The following is a 13467-nucleotide window of genomic DNA, read 5'->3' as shown; positions in this document are numbered from 1 at the left end:
ATAGAAACAAACTTATAATATCGGGAGAAACTTCTAAAACAAATAATTAAAAATGAACGGTTTCAAAAAAAATTAAACCTATTTATTTTTAGAAACATAATCAATATTCCGTAAATACATATCACACACTAAAAATTTACATAATCTTTAATGGATTCAAAATTAACACAATATAAAATTTATTAGTTAATCATGAAAAAAGAAAAACAGAAATAAAAAAAACCAAAACAAAAGAATCATTAATACATCTTAATACAATACAAAATTTATTAGTAAAAAAACAAAGATTTTCCAATTTCAAATAATATCATAGTTAGATTTGCCAAAAAATAAATAAAATAAACAAAATAACTTAAAAATTATAGAGATTAGCATAAACGATGAAAACTATCATTATACTGGATCAAAAAACACCAAAAAAACGATAAAATTAAACTTACCTCTTGTGTTCGAAGAAGATTCAGACTCCTGCAATTGCATAAGTCATCATCAATAAGTTCAAGACATTGACCATATAAACTTTTCCTCACCACAATAAGCTTGCAAAATCATACGGTATTTCCTATGAATCGATACAAATAACATATAAGCTTAAATAACTTATTGTCTGTTGATAAAATGAAAACTAAAGAAACATACAAAAAATATAGGATCATAGTCATCAATCAACTTTAAAAACGATTGGAGCTGTGTTTTTAGGATCTATAACTACAAAGGAATAAAGGAATTTTTTTAAAAAATATAACGGTAACTTATTTATAAAAACAATTTCTAATTACAGAAACCGAGTTATAATTGAGAATAGAAAAATCAACCTTTAAAACAGTAATGTATTTATGGAAACAAAAGCATCTTTAGAAAGAAATTAAAGGTATATTTAAACATAAATAGAAAAACTCATAATTGACAAAACTAACAATATGAACTTCAAAAGATAATGACATAAAGTTTCAAAATTATGCCTAAACAGAAAAATTAATAAAAAATAAGAAAGAGTATACATATCAAAATACAAACAATACCAACAACATTTAACTAACCTGTTTTGGTAGACGAACATTCCGAGTCCGAATTTCAAAAAAGATTGAGGATTCACCATGGGAAAATACAAACTATAAATCATTCAGAACATATATTACTAATTTAAAAAAAGTAGTGACACAAAATTTAATAAGAAATAAGAAAGACTATACATCTAAAAACAAACAATACCAATAATATTTAACTAACTTGTTTTGGTAGACGAACATTACGAGTACGAATTTCACAAAAGATTGACGGTTAACCATGGGAAAATACAAACCATAAATCATTCAGAACATATATTACTAATTTAAAAAAAATTCTGAACACAAAGGACAAAATTAAATATTACAAACTTAAAAAAGATAAAAAAAACTATAAAATTTAACTAACCTCTTTTGTTTGAGGAATTATCGGAGTCAGATTTTTATATAGGATAATAGTCATCAATCAACTTTAAAAACGTTTGGAGCGTTGTTTTAGGATCCATAACTGCAAAGGAATAAAGGAATTTTAAAAAAAATATAACGGTAACTTATTTATAGAAACAATGTCTAATTACAGAAACCGAGTTATAATTGAGAATAAAAAAATTAACCTTAAAAACAGTAATGTATTTATGGAAACAAAAACATCTTTAGAAAGAAATTAAATTTAAACGTAAATAGAAAAACTCATAATTGACAAAACTAACAATATGAACTTCAAAAGATAATGACATAAAGTTTCAAAATTATGCCTAAACAGAAAAATTAATAAGAAATAAGAAAGAGTATACATATAAAAAAACAAACAATACCAACAACATTTAACTAACCTGTTTTGGTAGACGAACATTCCGAGTCTGAATTTCAAAAACAGTAAATAAATTTTTAACAAAACATCATTTCATATGAATCATGATGAAAAACAAACAATCTAATATTGTTTACATACCTTGACTATATGTCTAATGATCTACAAAAAAATAAGAAGAACAACAAACATTAGCAGCTGCCAAAACAGTTTTCAACATAAAAAACATAACTTTTCTTGAATAAATTGAAGATCGAACAACATAAAGAAACAGTATTTAACCTTAATCATGTAGTTTTACCTTAAATCTTTTTATATATTATTGATTAAATACACCTATAACATGTTCGATCTACATATAAAAAAAAATTCATCAAAAATTGACATTAAACATTTACAATAAATAAAAATCTACTATAGATTACATACCTGCAAATTATGTGGACATATCATTTACAATAAATAATATCTACTAACATTTACAATAATAAATATCAAAACCTAAAATACAGACATACACCACTCAACTAAAGCATCAAATAACCATTGAATACAATCAACTAACCTCGTTAACAAAAGGCCAGATCTTTGTAAGATGAGCATTAAGCCATGGCAACTTGAAAAATTGAACAGCAAAATCAGTCCCCAAAAATAGAAAGAGCATGAACAGAAAAAAAAACCAAGATAAATAAACAAAACTCAACTTCTATCTCTGTAAAAAAACAACCCAAGAATAGTAAGCTACATTCGTTTAGAAAATATTCATTGACAAAACTTCTTTTTCACGCCATATTCTAGTGATGTGCCCTAATTTTATAAAATTTTCAAAATATTTTTACATGCTGGTCAACGGTCTATTTGGAACGTAGAAGATCTGAAGAACATACATAAAATGAATATTATAAAAACCAAAATACTACACAAAATCGCAAACCTGGTTACTGAATCGTTAGAATTTCGAATTTTCCGACAAATTACTGGACAATTCAAACATAAAAAAATTGGATGGATCAGGTAAGTTAAATATCAATAAAAACTCTAATGATAGAAAAAAGCCCTAATTAAAGGAAAATATGAATGATACAACATGAATCTGCTCAAATCGATGGACGATTCAAATGATTCAGCCAAGTTTGTATGGATTGTATTACAAATAACATCAAAAGAAGATTTAATGGCGAAAAAATAAGACCTCATTTGCAAGAACGAACCTGGTATATGGTGATTTAAGAAGAAAATGCGGCGATGATCGATAGATGATATCTAGGGTTTAAGAAAGAGATAGATTGTGTTTAAAATAACAAAGAAAAATCAAAGACAGAAAAGAAAATTAACATACCTATGCTCGATCGGTGAAGAAGGAAGAACCAGATTAGATAAAAATAGATCTAGGGTTTGAAAAAAGTGAGGCTGTGAACAATTGTTGTTTGGAAAAGATGATATATAAGATCCATTAACTTGACCCGATTATAATTCGGATCCCGTGTCCAATTCTCAAACCATCTAATATTGTGTCTTCCCTCCCAAAATCATCATCTCCTCAACCATAGGATGCCACATCATCAAAATGGCTTCACCATTCAAGGACATATAGCCCACATCATCTCATTTATTAATATACTAGGTTATCACCCGCGAATACTCGCGGATCGGAAAATTTAATTTGCATTAATCGAATTGTCATTAAATAAAATAAAAACACATGTTTTCAAAGGTTTTTGATGAAAACGTTTGAGAGAAAGAGTATGAACGAATTCATGAGTTCTTGATGTTATTGTGATTGTGTGGCCTTTATCTCTCTAGTTCTCTCCTTATTTGAGAGAGGGGGGGAGAGAGAAAGAGAGAGAGAGAGAGAGTATGAACAAATTCGTGAGTTCTTGATGTTATTGTGATTGTGTGATCTCTATCTCTCCTTATATACATCCAAATGGAAACTGTTGATTAGATAATAAGGGTAATTACGTCCATCAAATAATTACTAACTAATCTAATAAGGAATAAATATATTTTGATCAAATGTACAATATAAATGATAATGATAGTCTTCTGATTAAAATAATTTATGAAGTATTAGACGTTGGCCTATCGTTTTAATTGCACCCATTTAGCCGTTATATTAGGTGCGACACTGCCACCAGTTGCAGCTGCAATTAGGTCTATGATATCTTTACCCTTGATTTCCTTCTGTAACAATTCAATTATACCTTCATCTTCATCAGCTCCAACTACAGTTTACAACTTAAAGGTTACTTCAAATTTTGCACAAACCACATACATGTATTAATTGAAGTAAAAATTGTCACGCCTAACTCAATCAGATAGCGTGTTTGGAAAAGAAAAATTAAAAATCTACGACAAACAAAAAAAGCTTCACTCATTACATCAACAAAAAGTCATTTATCCTCTAAATGTAATGGGTGACCACTTTTTGTACATGTAGAATGTTAAAGCATGTTATCAAACATAATTTAATAATTAATCATTGAACATGAAACTACTGATGAGATTCGAGTTACTCAAAAGCCATAGAACCAAGATTCAGCCTATATCAAAATGATCAACTCAGCAATCAGATTGAATTCAAGTTTAATCATAATAATGTTAATCAATCACTTGCATACGTGTGGGAAATAAAAGTCATTGTAACATTCTTGTTCAAACGCGAAATAAAACCCCGTTGAATCACTGTTTTTTTTACTAAGGTAGAAATTTTGATAAAAACTGATTGACCCTAACAAAAAGAAAGCAACATATTGCTCGATTTTCATTAATATATTAAGAGCAAAATTCTGATAAAGAGAATACTCGAATTCAACAAACATTAGCACTCAAGTCTCTAAGCAACAAAAACACACCTTATTGAAGCAATAATAGAGAAATTCTAAAATTTCTATCAAAACACAATCTGTATGACCACATTATAGTTTTGAAAGCGATAGCAACTTAGCACAATATTAACTACTTTAGATTCAATTATTAGTTCCATAACCTTTTAAGTTCTACTAAGATTCAGTAACCAAAGTGGCTTAGGAGAAATCAAGCATATTTTTTTTAAACTAATCTATCTTACAAATTGAATGATCTTATTAAAGATCCACCATAAGCCAAGAATATTCATGAAGCTCTAATAACCTCTTTCACACATTAAAATCTTCTATTTAGTACCTAATGCAAAAGTAGCTCTGTTATAGTGTTATTAAAACCCAAAATGCTTAGATTCAAGAAATCTTTAAATCATTAGGATGATTTTTGCTTACCAACTGTGGGTTCTCAGATGAATGAGTTTGCTACTCACTTCCTCGCTTCTATCTCCGGCCGATAACCGTACCAACAGTACCAGACCGATCATACCTTCATTGTAGTGGTACAAGTATCATCATTTGTTGTTGTGGAACTCACATGTTTTTCATTATTTGCACATGTGCTTGAAGCTTCTTTAAGTAGTCTATTACTTCATCCAACATTGAAGCTTTATCGGTCTGTATAAAAAAATTCCAGATTTAGGTACTTTTCACACTAAAATGATTAGAAAAAAGGTACATGTTGACTTATGAAGTCAAAGTTCTAATTTATAACTTTAAATCAGGATAAAAAATGATCATAGTTTTCAATATTTTTTGATAATCTACTTAAATTTATGCTATTTTCTATACATGGATAGGTCTTGGTACAAAAAATATTCAAGAAATGAATAATAATTTCAGATATGGAAGTTGGTAGGATTGACTTTAAAAGTCAAACAGCAAAAAAGAAGTTAAGAACACATAAATTAAATTCTGACCTTGTTAGCATTAGGCACAAGCTTATGTAGAGCTTTCATCTTCTGGTTGATCCGTTCTCTTTTTCGCTAAAATAACGATATATCACATAAGATCCCATTTAGTGGTTTAAAATTTCCAACTTTTGGTAATGCGACCGGCCGGTAAATAATATTACAGAGATAATATTTTGGTTCATACGGTGGTTTAAATAACCAGAGCCCCTACTCGACAAACAATCGATATAATGGGCTCTATTGAACCCCTTCCACCCAACTAATAAAATCAGGTGGTGGGCCATCAAAACCCATAAACAGCATCGAACATAGCCAACTCTTTTCACGGATTGGAGCTGGTCAAAACTGATAGAAGTTGGCTGATTTATAAAGAATGAAACTGACCCACATAAATGAAACTGGCCCACATGGGGCATAACAACCTTGACAAAATGGACACCAAATAGGGCACACGTAACAACTAAAAAACTTGTGATTACTTCCCAAATCCACCACTAAAATGCCACGAGATAGACTTGTCGGACCCACAAATTTCTTGAATTTTAGACTCATAAACTCTCATCCCCGAAACAAAAGAAGACCCATAATACCCATAAAAAGATCCAATTCACCAAATTAAACCGAAACACTAAAAAATAGAAACAAAAGAATCAAACCGCCACAACATACCTTCAAACAACAACATTAAATTACTTTTTGTGGGACCGTTTCGCAACAACCAGGTCATCATACTTACCCAAATTTATAAGCTTAGAATGAGCTGAATCAGTGGCGACCTAAAGCGTATCTTAAAAAATGTAAAGAAGAACCAAGTGCCTCTTTGTCTTTGATGTGTGCTTCCTGTGAACAAAATTAAGATGCTATTAACCTTTGACTAAAACACTATATTATCACAAGAATAATCTATATTATTATTATTATTTCTAAATAGAAACTTAAGTAGAGGTATGCATTAAAAACACATTTTTGTGGGTTCAAGAATACCTACGAATCAATCTGACCCGACCAATTTGTAATTCAATAATTTTAACCTCTTCACTCATTGATCAAAAATAAGTCCCATTATTATCACACTTTGATTATATAAAAACCAACCACAAAATGAAGATGCCATGTCTAATTTGTCAATCGTCATGATTTGTTACCACAATTTTTGTAACTTGGAATGTAGTCTACATGCTAAATTTCATAAAGATTCAAAACCAGGTTAAGTAAGACCCAATATTGTAGGCTATTCACATCTCCTACAGCTATATATAGACAAAAAAAGGAGTTGTGCACACATATATAAACATAAAGAGACAGTCACAGTCAGCAACAGGTAGGCGAGATAAAGGCTTACACGAGAACCCAAAAAAACGAACAGCAACGGGAATTCAACTTCAGCCATGTGTCTCTTAATTTTTAGCAAATCCTGCAAGTTAACATCAAAATAGAACACATGAGATTAATATAATGGTGAAACTTTAAGTTATTTGCTATGGTACACATATGACTGACATTACAACATTTTGATCATTTGGAGGTGTCCAATGATAAATCTATGTTGCCGCAATTATAGTTTCGCATCGATGCATTATCTGCATATGTCATGCCTGAACTTCCTTCTGAACACTTTTTCTTTGAACGCACGTTTGTTGTCTCTTCTTTTTCATCAACGAATAAAATGAACGTTTTAATGGGTCCTGATTGGATGTTTTCCCACTTGACGTCATATTGTTAGTGCAATGTATATGATAAGTGCAAGAAAGCAAGGCATTCCAAATATAAAAAACCGGCCTTGAAAGCTTGCTAATTCCAGCTTGTCAACTTCAAATTTTGTTCCTTTTGAGCTGCACGTGCTTCAAATTTTGACAAATCCGCTGCTAAAGAAGAGTCTTGTGGGAAGGCCTGTAATAAAATAAGAACGGAAAGTATTTGTTGGCAATCTAATGTCAAGCTAAATAAATAACCATCTAATGTCAAACTCTATGACTTTCTATGGTCAACGGTGGCTGGCAATTTTTTTTAGAAACTAATGGTGCTTTTATTAAACAAAAAAAACAAAAAGCAATCTTAGCAAGAGACTAAAAAGGCTATAAACCGTTCAATAGTCAAAAGATTCTTCCAATATGGGTAGCATCTTAACCCGGTTTACTTGAATTTTGGGCAATTTACCACAGGTTTGACTTTCATAGTCAAAATATTCCAATATGGGTCATATTTTAGTATGGGTGAAAACGGGTAGGTTGACCTGCTACCACTTTTTAAGTTTTTTCACAAATAATGAATGTGTTAAATATTATCATAAGAAGCATCTAAACCCCTAAAATAAAATGATTTAATTGGTTAAAAAGACTTCAAGCGACTTTCAACCTGTTCGACCCATTTGACCAAACTGATCCCGTTTTCACTTAACTTTTTATTTGACCCATTTTGAGATTAAATTTTAAACACGACCCAAATACCCATCTATAGGTAAATGGGTCAAATTGGCACCACCTCTATTTAACTTTTTGTGAAAATTTTCCCAGAAATCTATCATATAATTACCAAAATTCCTCGAAAGGCAGTTTGGATTCGTATAGCTGCCCATTCAACCAACTTCATGTCCTTCCCCAAACATGTTACCCCCATTGGTTTCGAGTATTAGTTTGTATGCAAACAAATAGTATATTTTGCACCTTTTTAAGAATTAAGATAACAAAATTTTCCCTTCAAGATGCATGTCTAGTGTCATAACTAATAAGATGGCTTTAACTATCTGGTAAAAAAAAGTTTTAGCCTCAAATAACATCGTGTAGGGTGTTCCGCACCTTCAAATATTTACTCCTTGCAAATCTCTCCAGCACGCTTGTAAGGGTGATCCAATTGTATAACAGGAATAACCTCACTCCTTGAAAATCTCTCCAGCATGCTTGTAAGGGTGTTCCAACTTCCAATTGTATAACACGAATAACCTGCAGTTGAATACATTTAGCAAAAATACATTTAGCTAAACCGTAATCTGTCATTTCCTGGTCCAAATATAAAAAACCGGCCTTGAAAGCTTGCTAATTCCAGCTTGTCAACTTCAAATTTTGTTCCTTTTGAGCTGCTAAAGAAGAGTCTTGTGGGAAGGCCTGTAATAAAATAAGAACAGAAAGTATTTGTTGGCAATCTAAGGTCAAGCTAAATAAATAACCATCTAATGTCAAACTCTATGACTTTCTATAGTCAACAGTGGTTGGCAATTTTTTTTAGAAACTAACGGTGCTTTTATTAAACAAAATAAAAAAACAAAAAGCAATCTTAGCAAGAGACTAAGAAGGCTATAAACCGTTCAATAGTCAAAAGATTCTTCCAATATGGGTAGCGTCTTAACCCGGTTTACTTGAATTTTGAGCAATTTACCACAGGTTTGACTTTCATAGTAAAAAAATTCCAATATGGGTCATTAGTATGGGTGAAAACGGGTAGGTTGACCTGCTACCACCTTTTAAGTTTTTCACAAATAATGAATGTTAAATATTATCATAAGAAGCATCTAAACTCGGACATTTATAAACTATTTTCCTAAAAAAACAAAGCCAAAAAGTACTTGATCAAATAAATAGAAACTCGAATACATCAACTGAAGGTTTGCCAATTTCACAAAACCAAAATGTTCAATTTACCTTTTGAATAACCCGACAACCATACATACATCTGAAGACTCAGTGTTAGAACATGCCCGGTGAGTTATTCAGCCAATTCTCGTATTTGAGTAGCACTTCCATGTTCAAAAAACTAAATGCATTGAAAGGTGATCAAATATTAATAATGATTGATTTATTCGATTATTCCACAAACTAAGGAACTTTTATACAAATATGCATACTCAACCTTCTGAAGGACATATTTGCCGAATACATTAGTCATTAGCGAGTAAGCTTGAGGCATAATTTCATTAAACACCGTATCTTTCTCTTCTGTTGTAACAGTTTCAAGCTTTTGTTGAATAAAACGACTTCCGAATTGATCCGCACTGCTCAAACAACATTTTAAATTGCTCAAAATTCATTATGATAATATTTAACACATTCGTTATTTGTGAAAAACTTAAAAGGTGGTAGCAGGTCAACCTACCCGTTTTCACCAATACTAAAATACGACCCATATTCGAATTTTTTTACTATGAAAGTCAAACCTGTGGTAAATTGCTCAAAATTCAAGTAAACCGGGTTAAGACGCTACCCATATTGGAAGAATCTTTTGACTATTGAACGGTTTATAGCCTTCTTAGTCTCTTGCTAAGATTGGTCTTTTTTTATAATTAATGGCCAAAAAACACTAAAAACTACATGTTATCAGATTGTTGTTATTGTTGTCAGAATAACTCATGATTTCTACCTTTTTTTATAAAATTTACCCCTAAATTTGATAATTCACAACTAAACAAAACAAAAGCTACATGTTATCAGATCTCATAAAAAAGGTGAACAATATACATGATATCCAAAACAACACATTTCAACATATAAAAAAATATATAAAAACTTCCAAAATCCCTCACAACAAATACAGCAAACTAAATTAGATATTGATCAAAGAAAATTTAAAAAGAATTATAATTGGTGATAAAAATCAAGGTTTGCTTGTATAACCCATAACACGTAGGAATTTTTTGTAACTACTAATCCCAAGGTTAACTCTTGGTCAAAATAAAGTAGCAAAATGTCATGTATTGCCCTACCTTTATTTCTATACATAAACAAAAACCCTAAGTAAATTCAATAAACATGTGTATTTTCACTTGCAGCAGAGCTCATAATCAAGAATTTATTAACAGAATGTATTTATGAAGCCAAATGATGTTAAGTATATCCAAATTAGAGACTTACAATTCAGAGACAATCGGCAGCGTAAGATGAAAATCACCCTCGAAAACATGATCGTCTCCAGACCTCTTCATCCCTGTAAAAACAAAACTACTCCTAGTCCTCTAATTAACAACCAAAAACACCTGGATATTTAAATTACCGATCTAAAACAACGCAATTTGAAACCCTAAGATCTATCAGCCACAGATCTATAAGAATATTATAAAGATATCACAATAAAAAGTAAAAAAAAAAAAACAAAAGAGAGAGATATTTACAGTGAAAGACCCATGAACAATAGACAATAAAGATTTAATAGAGTAGAACCCTAATATGAAGAACACCTCACTTGCAGATATCCTCAGTAGAGAATATTGGAGACCAAAATTAGATCCGTATACAAAAGCTTGATTGCAAAGAGGAGAGGCACAGAGGTGGAAGATGGATTGTATTAGGGTTTGGAATGAAGCGTATGAAAGAAGACGGAGTTATTAGAAGCAATATAAAGGATCCAAAACAATGTCGGTGCAGGCTAAAAAAAACCTAAAGTCCGAATCCAGGAAATCCGGATCCCGTAGACATTTTCCCTTTCAAAATGAAGGTTCACTAAACCAATGGTTGCCACATCATCAAATTGGCTTCACCAATCAAGGACAAATAGCCCACATCATCTCATTTATTAATATATATAGATATAGATTTATGCAATCAATTTAAGAGGATAATTGATTACTTGATTTGTGAGAGATTTATGCAATCAATTTAAGATTGAAATTACACATATACCCTTTTTGTATTTAATTAAATGAAAAAAATTAACCAAATAATTACCATCATGCCACTCACTTTAATCTTAAGATCATAAAAATCAAGGGCCCAGATCAGTTCACGCAGTTCACTCTTGGGATTTTGTTCACGTTTGAACCTAATCATATATATATATATAAAGTGTATATATATAAAGTGTATCTTACAATTGGCTTTAACGTATATTACGTATGCGATTAGAAATCACATGTTATATGGAAAAAGCGCATACGTAAAAGTGGAAATCGCATGTTAGATATATGTAGAGAAATTGCATGGACAATTTCGCATGTTATATTTTTTTTGACAAATCGCATGTTATATATTTTTTTGACAATTTCGCATGTTACATATTTTTTTTTGACAAATCGCATGTTGAATAATAAAATCTCATGTTGAAAATACAATCGCGTACACAATGTATGTTAAACCATTTTGTACGTTAACCTGCCTCTATATATAACTATATGTGTGTGGATTGATTTGTATATACTTAATAGGTAATAAATACGTCAAACTCGAGTTCAAAAGTTACTATAAGCCTAGTTCAAGATTTATAAATAGAGACTAAGTTAAATTTTGGTCTAGACATGGTTAAGAGTGTTTAAGATAGGTGAAAATCAAGTAAATTAATATCAGTATTACAAAATAAATTTAATCAGTAGAATTCTTATCGTAGGTTAAGATAGGTGAAGATCAAGTAAGTAAATATCAATATTACAATTAAGATAGGTGAAAATCAAGTAAATAAATATCAATATTACAAAATAAATTTAATCTAATTATAATTCTTATCGTAGTTTATAATATAAAAAACTTATAATTAATAAAAAACCTTCTTCTTGTTTTTTTTTTCAAACTTATACCAATCAGCGATATAGATTGTAGATTCTCAAGCCGTTTTAAATTATTAATAACCCATGTCGGTCACCCATCAATATCTTTGGCTTTCGACACGAAAATGTAGATGCAAAAAGCAACATCTACTGGAAATTTCCTATAAATAGTATATGATGTCATCTTGACTTTAGGGTTTTGATTCTAAAAGGTATTAACTATTATTTAAAATACATTAATATATGTTTCACAAGTATTATGCCTTTAGCAATATTTGAGAATTCACACGAACATGATAAAATACGAAATCAAAACACGTAAACAAGAACATGATACAAAATCTTATCGTGTCAGATTTTTAAAACATGAATACGAATCTGATAATAAATAGGTTACACGAAATGACTTGTTAAGACATGAAAAAATTACCAGTATATCATACGACTTGTTAAGACACAAACACGACTTGCTATTAAATATATTAACTTTATAATATGAGTCTTAACGTACAAATTGGGCTTAACTCGAGAAACGAAGGAGATATTTTTTTTTCTCATCTTGAAAAGCACGTATTTTGTACCCATAATCTAAAAAAATTATGTTTTTACATTAGTAGAGCAATTATAATTATTCTTATACTCTATTAGTGTAAAAACATGATAATTACTCTACTAGTGTAAAAACACAAAAAAATTTTTATTTTTCTTTTTTACATTTTAGAATTAAACATCATATTTAAGTAAATGAAATAAAAAAAACTTTATTCATTTCTCATGTTAAAACTATTTTATATATTAAAACTTAGAGTAAACTGCCATTTTGATCCCTGAGGTTTGGTCACTTTTGCCACTTTAGTCCAAAACTCAAACTTTTTAAATCTGGTTCCCTGTGGTTTCACTTTTATTGCCATTTTGGTCCAAAAATGAAATTAGCTGATATTTGGCTAATAAAATCTTGTTATGTTGTCCTTTTCCTCAGGGGCAAAACGATCAATATAATTTTATTATAACACATTATTAATTAAATTAATGAAATCAGCTGATATTTGACCATTTTGCCCCTGAAGAAAATGACAAAATAACAGGATTTTATTAGCCAAATATCAGCAGATTTCATTTTTGGACCAAAATGGCAATAAAAGTGAAACCACAAGGACTCAGATTTAAAAGGTTTGAGTTTTGGACTAAAGTGGCAAAAACGATAAAACCTCAGGGACCAAAATGGCAGTTTACTCTAAAACTTATTTATATTTTATCTTTACGCTTAACATCATAACTTTATAACCATTAATATGGTTTGTTTAACCCCCAAAAAATACTCATAGTTCGAGTAAAATATTTTCTTTTAGGACTTGAGTGATCATCAACATGTTTAATGTAAAATTCTTTCTTTTATCCATAACCAATTTAC

The 13467-nt window shown here is 30.2% G+C and overlaps 3 long non-coding RNA genes across 4 annotated transcripts; all 3 read right to left on the bottom strand.

Moving 5' to 3' along the window:
- Nucleotides 1-1416: 1416 nt before the first annotated feature.
- Nucleotides 1417-2793, bottom strand: LOC110892022. Its single transcript, XR_002565769.2, has 6 exons — nucleotides 2753-2793; nucleotides 2384-2434; nucleotides 2120-2170; nucleotides 1960-1980; nucleotides 1841-1867; nucleotides 1417-1515 (listed from the first exon to the last, which is right to left on the bottom strand). It is a non-coding gene; the product is annotated as an uncharacterized LOC110892022 (long non-coding RNA).
- Nucleotides 2794-3755: 962 nt separating this feature from the next.
- LOC110890286 lies at nucleotides 3756-8532 on the bottom strand. Of its 2 annotated transcripts, none has more exons than XR_002564396.2 (7): nucleotides 8389-8532; nucleotides 7094-7483; nucleotides 6936-7007; nucleotides 6330-6433; nucleotides 5600-5665; nucleotides 5076-5297; nucleotides 3756-4043 (listed from the first exon to the last, which is right to left on the bottom strand). It is a non-coding gene; the product is annotated as an uncharacterized LOC110890286 (long non-coding RNA). The 2 variants fall into 2 exon arrangements; XR_004871261.1 differs by lacking the exon at nucleotides 3756-4043 and adding an exon at nucleotides 4740-4983.
- Nucleotides 8533-8607: 75 nt separating this feature from the next.
- On the bottom strand, nucleotides 8608-10900 carry LOC110890287. Its single transcript, XR_002564397.2, has 4 exons — nucleotides 10435-10900; nucleotides 9437-9578; nucleotides 9229-9340; nucleotides 8608-8694 (listed from the first exon to the last, which is right to left on the bottom strand). It is a non-coding gene; the product is annotated as an uncharacterized LOC110890287 (long non-coding RNA).
- Nucleotides 10901-13467: the final 2567 nt, after the last annotated feature.

The sequence above is a fragment of the Helianthus annuus genome, chromosome 11, assembly GCF_002127325.2.
Source record: "Helianthus annuus cultivar XRQ/B chromosome 11, HanXRQr2.0-SUNRISE, whole genome shotgun sequence".
Classification (NCBI taxonomy): Eukaryota; Viridiplantae; Streptophyta; class Magnoliopsida; order Asterales; family Asteraceae; genus Helianthus; species Helianthus annuus.
This window is presented reverse-complemented; position numbering and strand designations above follow the sequence as displayed.